General features: G+C 39.9%; 1 protein-coding gene across 3 annotated transcripts in view; it reads left to right on the top strand.

Annotated features, from left to right (window-relative positions):
- The window catches only part of SOX5 (SRY-box transcription factor 5), a 645,390-nt gene that overhangs the window by 183,358 nt on the left and 444,575 nt on the right, over window positions 1–17,457 (top strand). For all 3 annotated transcript variants that reach the window (XM_040565762.1, XM_040565757.1, XM_040565750.1), the window contains one exon: window positions 9,304–9,366. The gene's annotated coding sequence lies outside the window, so the exon portion shown is untranslated. The remainder of the gene's footprint in view (window positions 1–9,303; window positions 9,367–17,457) is intronic.

The raw sequence follows: 17,457 nt of genomic DNA, 5'->3' as shown, positions 1-17,457 counted from the left end.
GTTCTCTGCTGTCGCCTGTAAGACTCAGAAAAATTGGACAAGCAGTGATTAGTATATAATAATGTATGTTCAAATAGCTTATGGTATTATGAAAACAAAAATTCAAAAGGCCAATATACTGACAGTTAAAATCTGTCTAAGGGGCAATAGGGGGGAACCTTCACAAAAACAATATGCTGATTGCATGCAGCTACCCTGCCGAGTCAAATCTTAAATAAATTATACATACTAGAGCTGAGAAATGAAGCAGTTTAAAATGTTCCTGTTCTGTGCTTTAGGCAATGCCTACATCCACTCTGTGTCCTTAGTGCATCAGATCTTTGGGCTGTTGGTTTGAGTATCCTGCCACAGTAACTGGGCAGTACCTGCTGCATCAGAAGCCAACGGAAAAATCCAGCTTTGTGTGAAGTCAGCTGCAGGGAGAAGAGTGGATGATAAACAATCTCTTTCTTGATTCTTTGACAAGGAATCTCTTTCTCTTAGGTGCCTCCCTCCACCTCCCAAATCTCCTCCACCCACCTCTAAGAAATCCCAATGAAGTACTGAAATGTGGTTTATTTGGGTAGGGTTTTTTTGTTTTTGTTTTTGTTTTTTTTCTCCACAGGAACAAATTAAAGCAGCTGAAATTCTTCAGAAATTTGGGTCAAATCTGACAAGTAATTTCAGCCAAAATAAAGGTGAAATTTTCTGAACATCAAAATGATTCATTTTAGTACACATGAAACAAAGCATTTTGATTTCTTGGGATTTCCAAGAAGACTCAGTGACTATACAGCCCAGTGGTAAGGACTGCTAACAGGGATGTAGGAGGTCGGATATTCTTATCTTTTTTCTTCCCAAATCAAAGAAAGGTCTTGAATATAATGCATCCTCTTCTCACATTCCATTCTTAATCTATGCATACATATACTCATGCATACACATTCATTGAGGGAGAAAAAGAATAATTCTGTAGGTTTGAGCAAGCTGATCCCTATGAAAATTGGTAACTGGGATCCATTCCCTGTGCCAGGGAATACTCAAGTGCTAATGTGGAGCTTCAACTGGAAAGACTGATAAGAAGAACCTAATATACCACTGCTGAGGGCAGATGCTTAGAGTATGGTGCATGCACAGTCCTTGCTCCAAATCACATTTCGTTTAAATTCAGCTCCTCCCTGTTGTGGTGAATACATCCATCCCTAAGATGCAAGGGCAAGGAAAGTTTAACAGTAAGACCTTGTAGACGGGATCTGCCTTCAACCTGCTGGCATTACCTTCTCTTGCCCAGGAAAGGTATCCCTAAGCAACAGCTACTTGTGCAACTCTACTTTTAGTAGTGAAGCTAATGCTTGAACCTAAGCTAGCAGAAACAACCCAATATCATTTAATAAACACAACAGACTTTGGTGGGTATTTGTGAGTTTCTCAGGATCAAATCACATTTCCTAAACTTCTGTCCAAAATCTGCATTAAAAAAAATAAAGGAAGAAAATTTTATGCACTAGCAAGGAGGGGGAGTGGAGGAGCAGGCGCCAATCTGTTCTTCTTAATTACCAGTGATAGGACCCACGGGAGTGGTGTCAAGCTGCAACAGGGGAGGTTCAGGCTGGACATCAGGAAGAGGTTCTTCACCAAGAGGGTTGGGTTCTTCACCAAGAGGGTTGTTGTGCACTGGAACAGGCTCCTCAGGGACGTAGTCATTGTACCAAGCCTGTTGGAGTTTAAGAAGCGTTTGGACTGTGCACTTAGTCACATGGTCTGAATTTTTGGGTAGACCTGTGTGGTGCCAGGAGTTGGACTCGATGATCCTTGTGGGTCCCTTCCAATTCGGGATATTCTATGATTCTGTGATTCTATGATGCAGTCTTGGTCTATGGCTAACAGAATCAAACAAATCACTAATTGAAAACCTAGAATGACATAAGCAAAGCATGCTGCTCTAAGTCTCAGCACCTATGTGATAGTATACTGTCATGAAATTCTTGCAGTTCTACCAAAATCACCTTCCAAAATTTCAAAGTTAAATCATAGGAAAGAAGAGCAAAATTTGGTCCCCACTTTTGGTATAGTATTGCTTGCTTGCTATAATTTTGATATAATAGGTACTATTTGAACTAACTTTTTAAAGTATATTTCAACATTGCTTAGGCACAGAGGCTAACGTGTCTAGCTTTCAGATAGCTTATTACCATTCAAATACTTTGTAGATAAATTATATTAAAAGAAAAAAAAAACTGTTTCAGCTTCTGACTCATTCTAAATGGAGACTTAGCTCTAAGTAATCAAAATTGCTTTGGTTGTGCATAGCAGCATTAAAAGCCTTGTCCACTAATTGAGTGAAGCGGCTCCAGTGAAGCAGCCTTGCCCCCTCATTATGTGGTCTTGCAAATGCTGTTTGTCATCGTCGCTTGCCGGTCTCAATCTAACTGTACTGCTGGTGCAAATTAACGGTAATTCGTTATGACACGCTGTGTCCTTCCAGTGAAACAACAATACGGATCTCGTACCACCCCCGCCCTCCTCTCCTTTCCTCCCCACACCTCCCAGATCCTTTTCCCACTTCAAGGTATCACCCCTGACTTCGCCTTCTAACTCCTTCCTACTAACTAGTGTGTCAGGGTGTATTGTGGCTTGACTGATGGATAGCACGTGGTGCTCTTCCCCTGACACATTGCAAAGAGATATGTGTCAAACAAAAGGCAGTGCTCTCTGGCAGCTCAGGGAATCTCGTTGCTGATGGAGGGCTTGTACTCCAGGGGAAAGCTCTGCGTACGCACGGGTACGGTCATCCACCTTCTGCAGTTCAACAACTGCACCAACAGTATGCTCCAGGAAGCAGGAGAAGTCACTGGCTGACATTTCAAATCAAAGTTAGTGAATATATGTGAGGTGTTGATATTACACCGTTGCTACTGTACATAAACTATTGTTTATTTTTTTTTCTTCCATCCTGACTGCAAGAAATGGTCTTAAGAAAATGAGGCTTTCATTAAGGGCACAGAACTCAAGAAATATCTGCTTTGTGTTGCAGTATTTCTTTGTCACTTCGTGGCTCACTCTCACTTTAATGATAGTCTCCACTTCTCACCTATTTGTTATGCTGTCCTTTTAAATTACAAACTCTATTGTAAGGACTGTTTCCTGCTTTGCATGTATAGAGAGGTTCCTGCAAGGGAGTCCTGATTTCAGCTGAGGCTTCTGTCCCAGATTCTCAGCTGGTGGGAGCTGGCTGAGCTCCACTGAAGTCATTAAATATATGTGAGAGGTCTATGGCGCATCATCGTTGTTATTGTTTGTATTGCTAGAGAGAGGGATATTCAGCTAGTGTGATCTTAGCCCCATTAAAGTCCAATTCTCACAGATACGCAGTCTTTCTTCATTTCACATATTTTCATTCAAAATGAAAATGAACTATTCTCAAGTAAAATCGAACGTTTCTGTTTTGACATATCAATTTTGAAATAAAATATTTTCCCCTGATACTTCTGGTGGGGGAAAATTGATGAAGTTATTGTTTTAGTATAATTTTCACTTAAAATTCAAACCACTGTAAGTTCCCAATTTAAATATATATATTTGTGAGGAGTCAAGAAAAGGAGAGAGATTCAGAAGAAACCCTAAATTTTTTCGAAGAAAGATTCAGAAGAATTCAGAACTGATTAAAATCAAGGTTGTGGCTCTGGGTTCATCCCAGCTAACAGTAGACACCTTTCTGAGGTCACTAGATCTTGAAAACTGCCATCTGAGCCTTTCTTGGTAGTCAGTGCAGAGATGCTTTTCACTAAAAACATTTCAGCCCGTTAGACCTTTACCATCCCCTAGGGCAGCCTGTCCATCTTTACCAGAGGGATCATAGGCTTGGCGGTGTTCTTAACCTGTGCAGTGAATTTAAGTTGGGTTAGTCCTCACTTGCTAACAGGTCATTGATTCTGGAATTAATTTTTTTTATTGATACTAAAAGGTCCACCAAATGATCTATTATCATTGTAATATAATGTAGACCCATCTACAATGCTATTCATCAGTAACGAGGTTAATGCCATTACCCCTGTTCTACAGATGAGAAACCCGAAGCAAGGGAAATGACTTGGCAAAGGTCAGCCAGAAAAGACATGTTTCCACCCCTACCCCACCCCCGCAGTCTCACATTATTTATTAGGAGAGAGCAAAAGCAAGGTTTTCCTTAACCTTAAGTCCTGGAGTTGTTTTTTTGTATGTTAGACTTTCAGCTGAACTAGATCTTTCCCCTGTGGATTCAGAGCTTGAGGATGTAATTTCTAACAGTCCAATGCCAAGTAAATAATCTACGAGAGTTCCTGTTTAAAATGTCACTGTACCCTATTCCTAGTTGTGTGGTTTTAGGGTTCTGAAGTATGCCTGAGAGCAGTGCTTCCAGAGTCTGACGCACCCTAAAATATTTCTTACGGTTGGACAAATTCTCTTATGCTCAGGAGTTGAGGTAAATATTTCGAAGGCTGTGTCCCTGTGGATGTATCATAGAAGAGGACAAGATCAGGACTACTTCTGACCACAGAAAAGAAGGGTCAGTTTCCTTGTTCAGGGTCCATGGTGTGCCCAATTGGTGGCACCAACACCATGTTAACTGGTTTAGTATGAGCTCAGATCTCTGCGTAATGTGGACCTAATCTCTTACCCATATAGTGCATACATTGTGATAGAGCTAAAATGCCTGTTATAGATGCTCCAGGATCGACGCTAGAGGTAAAGATGACTACTCTTCCAAATGATTTTTTTTTTTTTTTTGTGAAAAAATCTTGCTGCTTCAGAAGGGTAGAATTGTCACGGTACTTAGCTCTTTGTCAAGTGTTTTAGCACCTTTCCATTGAAAGCAACAGCAAAGGTCCTACTGATTTCAGTATTGCAGGTTCAAGCTCCAGGTGTTGCAGGGTGCTTGCATACTCAATGCAAAGAACTTTGGGTTCTTTGAACTGGGGAAAAATATCTTTAATTTAGATTATATATAATCATTCTTTATTGGAGCTTTAACTTGGTTAAGTATAATCAGGTAGCTATTGTATAATTTAAATGGCCGGTGATTGTTATTTGATAATAACAACTTACATTTATATAGTGCTGTATATCCCAAAGGGATCCCAGAGGACTTTAAAGACTCAACAATAAAATACACAACAAAGTAAACATTAATTACAATTATACCATCACTAGAAAATATGAGGATATTAAAAATCTGGCAGTCTGTGGCTTGCTTCCGCTCTCATTTGAATTCATTAGCCAAGCTCACCCAGAGTGCAAATGGATTATTAGTGGTTCTGCCATATCTGATTTAAGAAATGTTCTGTTCAAGTATTGCAGCGAGAGCAGAGGAGGGGAGAAAAGGGTGTAAATACCCTTCTGAGGTTGCCTAAAAAATCATCTCTACTCATGCAAGTTAAGTGGGGTGTTATTTCTGAACTCTGAGTCACTTGAATTCATCCCTCTCTTATTCAAGCGATTCTCGTGCTGTTAGGCTCTATGAGGCTTGCTCCTTGTTAGCATGAACTGGTTATCTTCCAAATGCCACATGCCTACAACACCAGAATGAAAAGCCCTAGTGCTTTGTACAAATTGCTCATCTCTTTTTGTACATAACCTATGAAATAATTTATACTCCACTCCTGTTATTGTTATTCTTGAGTTACCCGTGTTAACACCTCACTGAGGTGGGCAGAGCACTTTATACCTCTTGAGCTGCTCTTCCAGTCCCTTGTAGGTTCAAGTGTCAAGCTTTCTACTTTCTTTCCTTCTATGCATATTGTCAGTGCTGAAGAAAAAGATAAAAGCTTGAGGGATATTAATGTGTTATACTGTAGCATCTCAGATGTCATAACAGTCCCCAAAAACTGCATGTGGGAATTGGAGACCCAGTGCAGGAGGCACTTCATGGGCAAGTTGCATGAAGATAACTCTAGCCTTTGAGAGCTCACAACCCAGGACCTGAGAAACACACAAAGGAGAATCCCAGAACTGTTTGGGAGGGGAACTGTGACGGGACTACTTTCAGAGCAGTGTTGCTGACCACGGAAATACAGCCAGGAAGCTTGATGCTGTCTCTGTGGGTGGTTGATATAGGTGGTTTGCACTTCATATTGTTTCTTTTCTAATGTGTAATAAATTCTAGCCTAATCCTGAAAGATTTCCTGAACTCTGTGAAATCCTCACGATTTACAACTTTTTTTCAACAGTCAAGACAAGTTGTTTGCACCCAAAGATAAAGATAGATCACTTTTAAAATAAGTTTTGGGATGTCAGATAGAATATGTAAATTACTTCTTTAAAGTGGTTTGCAAGTTTTCTTGTCCATCAAGATGGTTTTCAGTTTCTGAAAATATTAATTTTCCCTGGCTTTTGGCCACAGCATATGAAAACACTTCATTTCTTCTTAAAATCATACTTCTTTCTCCATCTCAGAGCTTTTCTTCAGTTTATGTTTTTCTTTTAACACTCTTACTCATTTTGCAAAAAGTTGTTCACCGATAGACTCTTGTTTTTCAGGGTTGTAATGAAGCATGAGGGACTTTTACATTTTTGCGGTGAAAGTTTTGCATGGGTCTTACTGTAAACCTTTCACAACATCTTTAATTTGTTTATTTTTGGGAGATGGAAGAAAGGGAAATGGTGACTTAGAGACAAGCTTTCTGCTCCATTTCCTCAATACAGAGGATGATAACTCTTCAGTACAGTTGCTGTTACACCCAAGAAACTGAGCCTAATTAATGGTGATAGGTAGATCCACTGGTGGCCTATTGACTAGTTTGTAATCTGCAGTAAACTTGTTAGCATATGATTAAGAGCCTAATCTCTGGGTAAAGTAGTACAAATATGCTCAGGTAAATATCTAGGTAGAACCTTTGGCAGTTCCTGCCCTCTTCCACAGGGATTTGCAGATCTCAGATCTCAAAGTGAACACAGTGTTTTGGATCATATTGTTCTGATCCCCTCTGCAACCAAGCGCTGGGAATCAAAACACGCAGAGGGAAATGCTGTGAAAGTGTTGTTTCTTTTATAAGCTATATTAAAGAATAGATTGATATGTAATAAAAATTACACTTGTGATCACAAGACCTTGCAATAGGACCCAGGTCTTTTCACTCATTAGTGATACACAAGCTAAGAGAATGCTGAGCTGGTGTTTTGTGTGTCATGCTATGTTCGACACAACACTGTTATAAATGCAAGGATATGAAACAAATTCTTTCAGCTTGGTGCTCCACAGCATAACAGATTGTAGGAAATGTTCCCCCATGCTCTGGTTAAAGTTTTTGAAAAGTCTGGATAGCTCCTATTAGAAAAGAATCTAGCTAAAGACATCATCTTCTCTGAAAGAAAATCAGTACTGCACTTAAAAGGACTTTGTGGAATTATTTTATCTTTTATAGACTCATATAAAAGCAAAAAAAAAAAATTAAACCTGCCTTTTTTTTTTTCTTTAGATGGTCTGATTCCTAGTTTGAATATAGGGACTGAACTTGTGATTATCAAAGTCTACCTGTGGGAGCAGGAATAGAACCTCTTCTTTCACTTTTATAAACATAAATCTCTACAGTTTGAGATTAAATAGATTTCCTCAGGTTACTAGTAGTAGCCTTGTCTTCTATTTGCCTGGAGGCCATCTACTAAAAAGTGAAAAAATACATGCATATGTGAGTGGCAGAGATGTTACAAAATGTGACTTGCTTTGTTGCAGTGATCATTAAAGATGTGGAGTAAACATGGAAATGGAAAGGAAACTGGATGGAATCTATTTTTTTTATTTGCTGTAAAAACAGGTAATGTTCAAGTCAGCTGAAATCCTGGTGGTTAAGACTCGGATACAATGTGGTAATTGCAGTGGCTTTAGAAGAAAATAAAAAGTAAATAAAACATAGGAAAGATGAGCTCAAGTCAGAGCTTTAGTTTTCATTAATGTTTATGTTTTTAGAACAGAGGCAATATACTCTATACATAAGGAAAGACAATGTGTTAGTGAAAGTGGGTGCCTGAAAGAAATTAGTCTTTGTTCATGAGAGCATGAAACTGTTGAAAAGAATCTGCTACTTTCACACTGTCTTATACAAAACTTACGATGAGACTAGCACGGAAGTGTAAAGAAAGTCTTGGTTGTTCGTCCAAGAAAAATAGCACATGACTTTTAGTATAAATGGCTCTGAGCTTAATTCCTGCACTGGTTGGTATCGGTCTGCAAGACTCAGAGAAGGAGAGATGATACAAACAAGAACAGGAAACTCCTGGGATTTAATTATGGAAAATTCTTTTCAAAATCTCTGTACAAAATATCTTTAAAACATTGAAGAAATCAGTTAGAACTAATATCAAGAGTGGGATTGGGAATTATTACTACTGCAAGTTCTACTAAGTGTCTCCTTTGTTATGTTTATAGTGTGCGGAAAATAGAAATAATAGCTGATTAGTAGTCTTGACTTAGAACGCTCTGTTTCTTCCCCATATTGGATAAATCTCCTACTGATGGATCGATCATTTAATCAATCTACTAACGTGGCCTTCAGCACTATAGTATCTGAGTGCCTCCCAGTGTTGGAACGCTCAATAATGCTTGGTTTTTCCCCGGTTGTTCTGTACTCCTTGATTTGATTTTGCGCTTAGTTATACTGATGTAAATCTGAAACTATTCCATTGATGTTGGTGGAGGCTTACGAGCCCAAAGAGCAGAACTGAACCCCAGCTATTCTTCAGATGCTCTACTAACAATATTTTTTGGTTTTATTAATCAGGTCTCTGATTTATTCTCCCTGTTCCTGCTACATTTTTTTTTTCTGCTGCTGCTTTGGGTATGGTCCAAAGTCCACTGAAGTTGCTGTCACTCTTTGTATTGATTTTAGTTGACTGTGCTTCAGTTTTCTGCTTGCCCCTCTCCTTTTTCCCCCTCTGTAGACCCTGAAGGTTCCTGTGTGAGCTTGTGTCCGTCTCAGCAGTGACTTCTGATTAATTAAAATGGCACGTATTCCGACAGTTCTCTGAATAAGCTCCACACTGTATCGGCGCTCTACTCCCCATCTTTAATACCCATTGCCTCCCTCAGTTTAGTTCTCATTTAAAGAGATCCCCCTCTTCTCCACGTGCTGCAGGTCTTGCTCTTGCATATGGCACCTTGTGATTTGGGGAGAGCTTTGCTAAGGGCCTGACCTGGGTTCTGTGAAAATTGAATGGAGAAATCCCACTTACTTCCTTGAGATTTTTGCTCAGGATAAAACGCTGTAGTGTATAGGAATAAGGTTTTGAATGAGATAATTGTGGCTCTTCCTTTGATTTATTTTTTTCCTTTTCTTTTCTCCCTGCCTTCAGTGTTGCCAGCAGAAGAAAATAGAAAGAAGAGGAGCTGAGAATTTGAACTGGGAGACTTGGCAGGTAAGAGGTGTATTTTCTTCCTTGCCAGGCGAGGCATTTCTGGAAGTGCTGATGTGAGTTGGCAGCAGGTTGGATCAGCTCCGGGAGACGGGGCTGGCCCAGGACCTGCAAGACTTGAGCTGAGTTTCCTGTTCCTTGGCAGGCTCTCTGTGTGGTTACAGAGCAGGCAAGCGCTTCGTTTCACTGGTTCTTCACCTGTGATGGGGGCAGAACTGCTTCCTCACTTTGAGAAGGTGGACTGAGGAGGAATGAGAAAAAGGCTGGGAAATAAGTAATGAGATGCTGTAATAGGTGGCAGGGCACTTGAGCTACTTGGACAGAGTTGTCTAGTTCAAGGTTGGCAACTGTGTGGTGTGGAAAACTGGGCTATTGTTTGAAGTCTTTTAAGAAATGTTTTAGTGAGTTCCTTGTGTGATATCTGCAACTTTACTGAATTTGCTTATTTGAAGACTCATTTGATTACTTTAGTCTCATTTCCCGTTCTACATGGTTTTTAGATAGGGTGGAGGTGAAATACAGTATAATCACTTTCATATAGAAAGTTGTATTGAAAGCACCACAACAACTTGGGAAAGCCAAGCACTCACGGTTAGGAAAGGTCTTTGTGAACCACGATTCTCTCTGGGCTTACTTGAGGCAGATCTGAGGACAAAAGGCTTTTCTCAGGGACAAAAGCCACAGCCAGTCTGCCAGATTTCAAACCCTCTGAAACTTGAAGTGCTGGAGCTTTTTCAGAGGAAGAGCTCGAAGAATTTTAAGCATCATATTCCTTAACCTTGTTCTTGGAAAAAGTTGTACCATTTCCAAAACGTTCAGCCTGAGGCAGTCATGCATCATAGATAAATCAGCCAAAATGGCAAAATATTGGCGGAGTATGAACAACTGCAGGTAGTTGTTTAATCGCTTGTGTCAAGTAATCTTAATAACAGGTGTAGCTACTGCTCCAGTCAATTATATAAATTGTCCTGCGGTCTTTCCTGGGTTCTTACTGAGGCAAAGCTATTGATAGATAAGATCTGCCTAAGTGAAGTTTGAGGTTTTGGCCCTATGGCTGTCTTAAAAGATAGAGCTTAAATAAACAGGGAGTGCATGACTGATGTAATTGTGCTTCTCTGCCTTCTGTTCATAACACACGCTAGCAAGAACTCTTGATTTGCACTCCCCTCTCTCCCCCCGCAGTGCATTTATGAGACTACATTTATTTTTAATATTCAAACATCCAGAAGATGTAAATAACACCAAAACGAGTATTCTCCCATTTGGAATTCCCTGCTGGGGCCACCTGTCGTGCTTTGTCTGACATACAGATAACCAGCTCTGTGGGCAACAAGCGCCTCCGTTACTTGTGTGCATAGCACGTTGCACTGTGGCACTGTGCTGCTCTTTGGAGGGGGTTTCTAGCAATACACACCATGAGAAATACCTCACTCCTGTGACTGGGAGCTCACAGGTGCATCGAGCAAGCTCGGCCTAAAGTCAAAGGTCAAAAGAACTTTGGTAAATACGTCATTAAATATATAAATATGTTTTATATTATATGTGTGCATTATGTATATTAATATATCAATAAATCATTTTCTAACCTGAAATAGTTTGGTCCCTAACACTTGTAAGAAAACTCATCAATACAAGCTAAGCTACAGCATTGTAAAGATAGATTTTTAGTTACAAAACTTTTGGTCTGAGAATTTGTTTTTCATTGTGTATGTCATTAATACGCCTCTAACAAGCTGTACATGAAGATGATTAGGGATGTGTTGTTTGGTTTAGGAGAATTTATTTTCAGGGTTTGGATGTTTGTTTTTTCAATTTGCAAGTGGTTTCTTGAAATTTTCAAAACCGTATAATGGCATCTGGTTTTTGCTGTAAAGTTACATCATCTCAGAGCAAACCAGTGTAATGCATCAGCCTGTCTCCCTGTGAATGCTGGGTCATGTGTTTAGTATTAAAGATAGGTTTCTGTGCTTTTTTCCATAACAGTTTAGTTGTCTGCAAGGAACTGGTATTTAAAATATGGCAGACTTCAGATAGTTCTTCAGCCTCTGTTTCCACTACCTTTGATCAGGACACATTCAACTCAAATATGTATAAATTGCCTTTACATGTACCCCTTTTGATTTTCGTAGATGTGCTCATCCACACAACAGGAGTAGTGAGTGACTTCTTATTGTAGCTCCTTAGCATATAAACATTATGTTAATATAAACTGTAATCGGTTTTGGACCAATTAAGTGCAATTGATAAGTGCAAGTAAATACAGACACAGATCTCACTACAAAGAATGTGCAGCTGAAGTGATAACGAGTGACATGGAAAGGCTGGAGAAGACAACCGTCATACATCATGTTCATATATGTACAAATGTACATATAGACATACATACCTGTGTTTATCCCTGCAGTTTAACTCAACATCCCTTCTTTGTCAGATTAAAAATATGACTAAGAAAAATTAATCTATAAAAAGTTTGAACCTTGTGCCTGAACTTGTCTCATTGATGAGAATAAAAAGCAGTTGGAGATTGAAAGGGAGCAGAGGAGGTGATGTATTTTCTGGATACATTGTCTTAAAGTCATTAAAAACAAATTATTCAACCTTTTCCTAAATAAAGTATAATTTTTTATGACTTTTCCCCGTCTATAATTTTGAGAAAGCGTGAGTGTAAAAGTTGCTGAAAGTTTCTCCACGCAGATGTGGTAAGGCATGTTAAATCTGTAGTCTGCAATTTGGGCAGTCATTTAGGTTGGAGTGTGTAGCTTCATGAAACAGTGAAAAGGAGTTACTCTGAGGTTGTATGCTTGCCTCAGAGTTTGCTTCTAGTTTGGTAAATAACAAAGGTGTGCTCAGACAAATTCTCGTTGTGGTGCCATTTTCTTTTGCAGCTATGGTTTTGGTCAACCTGAGAATCTGAGTCTGTGTGGCGACAGTGGGAAGTGGGTTGGGAGGAATTGCTCTTACTGTATTACTTCCTCTCCAAAAACATCTCAAAATGAAACTGACTGCTAAATTGGCAACCTGCAAACTCTCAATATTTGCATGTATTTCTGAGTGTGGGTATGAGAGGGAGGAAGCTCCCATTCCTGCTTGCCATTTGTTTTCTGTTTCATCCTCAGCTTTGAGATCTGAATCTTTTATTGCCATGGACAGCTTTGTTTTTTCTTTTTGTGCTAGTTTCTGTAAAAGTCCATGGCTGAGGCTTGTTTGTGAAAGTTGTTTGTGAGAGGGTACCTCTGTGTGACCCACCAGGTCTAGAGAGTATCATATTTATGTCAAAGAAGCAAGTCCAAATTGTATTGTGATATTTTGTTGGTGTGTGTTGGTGATTACTGTTACATCTTTGTGAATTTCAATTGCAAGAACCTTGTGTTGCCTAGGGAGGAATTAGGATGATTTTATAGCACTATCACACTGTCTGTAGGAGAATGTTCTTTCTTGTCCCTTAATTTTCCACCCAACGGTCATAACTATTCCTAGATGATACAAGTTAAAATCACGTACAACCTCCACCAATACATCTGTGAATATGGGACCAAACAGAAAATTGCAAAATTGTAACTAAAGAAGCTGAATGCACCGGAAAACATGCATGAAATGTTCTTTCACGTTCCATTCTGTGAAGCTGAAGTTACTGTTTTTTCTTCTTAAAAAATAGTTTTCATGCAACCAAGACCAGATTTTTAAAGTAATCTTGATGGGTTTGGGGATCACATTAGGCAGGGCAGGTGGTGACCTCATCTAAATACTAAAATACTATGAGGAATGAAAATCATGTGGCTCTAAGAAGCATCAGGCTAGGTGGCGTATCATATGTGGCATCTGTCTAAAAGCAGTGCTGCTAGGGCAAGTGAGATGAGGTGGGGAATGAAATAGTGGCACTAGAGTCTTAGAGGAATGTAATAAACATGGAGATGCCTTGGATCAGCCTGCTTGGGATCTGAAATTGTAATACAGTGGTTTATACAATTGTTTCTGATTTCTTCTTACTGGTAAGCTGATTTTATATGTCCATAGCTGGATTCTTTATACCCTCTAGGTTAGGTGAGAGTGTGGCCATTTTCCTGATAGCAGTTTTGCTTGCTTTATAGAAACAATTAAAAAAAAAAAAAGAAAAAAAAAAGAAATCCAAGGATGAAAAAAGCATTCCTAAGTTGGTACACAAAGATAAGTTATTCCTCTGCCTTTCTGCTGTAAACAAATATGTGTGTGTGTGTGTGTGTGTGTGTGTTTTAACATCTGTGTCCTGGACATGGGTATGCTTTGTGATAGGAGTGTGATTTTCTTTCTGAAAACCAGATAATGGGAATAAGTGAATCAGTAGTTAAAAGCTCAAGTATTTCATTCATGCCTCCCTGCGGGAAGCCCTGTCACTGCTTCCAGCCCTCACCTGCAGGATCTAACCAGCTCTGGTGTAGCTGGGCCAACAGAGCAGCCAGTATCTGCTTGCCCTTTCAGCAGATGGGGCAGGATTTCTGAAAAGGTTTGCCTTCCTTTGGCTTTGAGGCTTTTGTGTGGGTGTTAACTTCTTGTTCTTTTTTTTTTTTCTGAAAGGGGAAATTATTTTTATTTAGGGAAAAAAAAGAGTCAAAAGCTTTATCTGGCTTTCCTGCTTTCTGCACGTGTTTAGTAATGTTTTCTACTTAGAGATGTCAGTCCAGCTTACCTGGAAGCAGTGTACATCTGGACTGTTTTTCAGAGGTGGTGAGTAAGTCTCCTTTTGAAGATGACGTGGTGTGTAGGCACCTCAGAACCTGTGAAAATCAGCTAGTGACAATTTTTCACAGTTTTCCTTAAGCATCATTTAAAAGTTGGTTAAAATTCCAAAAAATGTCAGCTCTATGGAGCTATTGAGCTTCACCAAAATAGAGGATCAATGCAGTGGACAAATCCTTCTTCCCATTTTGGCCAATATTGCGATCATTTGCAAAACCCCAGGAAGCTTTTGTCTCTCTCTTTTTTTTCTTTCTTTTTTTTTTCTTTTTTGCTTCCAGCAAGTTATCTGTTCAATGAAGGAAAGAGACTACCTTGTTTGCTAAATTTGGTTCTGAATTGTGAGTAGCATTTGAGGTGTTTGCTCATGTGAAAAAAGTTTTTCATTTCTAGAGTTTTAATCACTTTGAAGTAAAAGATGTTAAGCAGATTAATTGGACCAAGTGAGTAAGTGAGCACATAGAAACCTGAATGATTTAATCATGCAAGTTAACTTGCTTAATGTAAACACGTGAGCATGTAGGCATTCATGCTTTCCATGTAAAGGGTTTCATGGCTGCAGAGAGGAATGGACAAATGAAGCTTAGCCCTCCTATTCCTACAGAGCAGGAAGGACCCACACCCAGGGATTTCTGCTGCAGCAGCTGGTGCAGGTGTTTGGTTGCTGCATCCCCTCTGGACAGAGAATGCCAATTTCCAGGAGTTCAGCTTCATGGAGCCAACTGTGCTTTGTCTGTGGCTTCCTCTGAGGGAAACGAGATCTACCAGAAAGTGATCTGGATGGTTTGTGTTGGTTATCTGCCACACAAACTCACCACAGACAGGCTCACGGTTGTGGTACTGTTTCCTGATATGACACAGGGAACATCAGGTGCTGGTACAGGCCTGTTTATTTGAGGTTGAGCAAAAGACAAAGAGAAAGGAGAAATATTCGACAAGAGCTTACAAAATAATTTCCAGTAGGGAGGCTTGATGTAAAGTGAAATGTCGGTAAAAGGGATTTCAGGATTGTTGGTTTTGTTGTTGCTATTATTGTAAGCACGATTATAAGCCTTCCAGTTCAAGTCTGACCCATCACACTGAAATGCTGTCACCAGTATCATTAGCAAGCAAAGTGTTGCTAACAAATTCAAACACACAGCAGAGTTCTGGCTCTTAAGTGTCTGGACTGACTCCCAATATTAGGAACAGGAGTCAAACGGCCATCACTTCTCCAGTGCTAACACACACCCCGCCATTAGCAGTCCGAAGGCAATTTTAATAAAATACATAGCCCTGCTGAGCTGGTCTCAGAAGATAAATAAGCAATGTAGAAAAGAAGCTTTTGTTTAAAAGTAATTATTTAAACTGTGCATTACAGGTAATTTTCCTTTACCAGTAAAGAAAATGCTATCAGAATTTCAATAATAACTTTGTGTTACTTATCTAGATAACATGATATTGTCATTTCCAGGAGCTTAAAATGCTGTTTTATTTTCATTTTATGTCAAATACAAGGGTAAATGGGATCTGAGTGTTTGTATATATAAACATAGGGTTTGCATAATTTTCTGTGAGCACTGTTTTATTTTCCGGTGTTTTTATAGTAATATAACCATCTAATGATAGTTTCATAAACTGTGAGCTTGTTTTATTGGCCCAGCTTAAAACAGTAGGGTGAAGAGCATCTTCTTATTTTCTGTTTTGTGTAAACATGCTGCATTTCACAGTTGACAGAAACACAATTCTTTGAAGAGGTTTGTCAATAATAACCATAACAGTGTGGGAACTTCATAATGTACAAGCAGACATAGCCAAACTGAGTGCTTCAACCCATATGTAGCTCAGAAAAAGCAGAGGTATTATTTTTACCTCTGGGATTTTTCACGTTCAAAAATTAAATGAAAAACGTATTTTCTTCCTCTCAGCAGTATTCTACAGTGCAAACCTCCCAAATGATCACAAAATGGTTCACATCGAGGAAGACAAGCAGCTAAGGGAGGAAAACAACTTTTAAGTTCTCTTGAAGAAGCAGCTTCTGAGAAGATGGGCATCTTGCTTCAACGAAAGTATTTTTAATTTCTTTTAATTCCTGTTATGGATGTTTGTATATTTTCTCTTTCACTTATGGATGAAAGAAAGGTGGTGGCTTTGAGAGGTTACAAAAAGCCCTGACTGCATGGCTGAGTCCACGTGGGGCTGTCACCTCTAATAGTGGGCTGCAGGCCTGGCGTCCAGCTGAAAGCCCTGCAGTGTGTTCCGGCTACAAGGAGTTACAGCAGGAAAGGTACCTGAATGCGTTAAGTGCAGTTTTCAGCCCAAATTCAGACCTACATTCTGCCTAATCCCTGAGTGTTTTCCTACTGAATATCTCTGGCCTTTAGAAATGCCTGGCCAGTAGCAAGTGTGGAGGCCCAGGGATTAGGTGGATTTTTAGATCACTTACATCTGGCCGTAGTCTGTCTGCACCAGAGTTTCCAATTACCCAAAATGGACAAAATAGCATTTCCCTACTTCACAGAAGATTTGTGAGGATCAATGTGTTTAAGATCATGACAGTAGTATATATCTGTAACTTACATGGGTAATAGATCACCTTAAATACTTTTAATAAAAGTGGACACAATAATTCATTGCTCTGTCACAGGAATACTGTGATGCTTAGCGTTCATAATATATGTGAAAGAGGTTGAGATCTTTTGATTAAAAAGTGATATTGATATAACTACGTGAATTATTAAAGCGTCTGCTTCCACGCTGAATTTACTTGTTGACCTTGCCAAGCTGGAGTTTTAATCTCTGGCGGCTGAGCCTTGTCCTGCCTTCTGAGAGTTTCCCCCGCTTCTGGCAGCACTGACCCTTGCTTTGTTTTTTTCTGTTTCTGCTGCTTGGGAGCGAGGCCGCCTCCTGGTACTGCGTTGAAGGGACAGAGCCGGCGGGCGCTGCAAGGTGGGGAGGGAGCTCCCGCTGCCAGAGAGCTCAGCTGATACCAAGGTAGCGCCGAGATATTTGGGACTGGCAGGCGGAAATCAAAATGCCACCCCTTGGCTGCCGAGAGAGCTAAAGATTTGTCTCCAGCAAGTGACAAGAGCCAAGGTGCTGTCGCCCGCTTTCTAATTTTAGCGTGAGCACTGGCACGGATGCTACCTAGACAGACAAGCGCCGTTTCTGCCCAGCCCGACCTGCTGCTGCCGGTTCTGGTCCAAGTTACTCAGCTCAGTTTCTCTCCTGCTTTCAGGAAATGGTGTGCCGGAGGGAGAGGGGAAACCCCTACCTTTTTTCAGAAGGCGTGTGAAACTTGTGAACATATTTCAAGGCAGTAAAACTCATACCTTCTACTAGCTGTCTAAACAGCAAGTATTTATAGGAATGTTATTAGCAAGGCAGCAATTGATTTATGAAGCC

This window comes from Cygnus olor, chromosome 1 (genome assembly GCF_009769625.2).
Source record: "Cygnus olor isolate bCygOlo1 chromosome 1, bCygOlo1.pri.v2, whole genome shotgun sequence".
Taxonomy (NCBI): domain Eukaryota; kingdom Metazoa; phylum Chordata; class Aves; order Anseriformes; family Anatidae; genus Cygnus; species Cygnus olor.
This window is presented reverse-complemented; position numbering and strand designations above follow the sequence as displayed.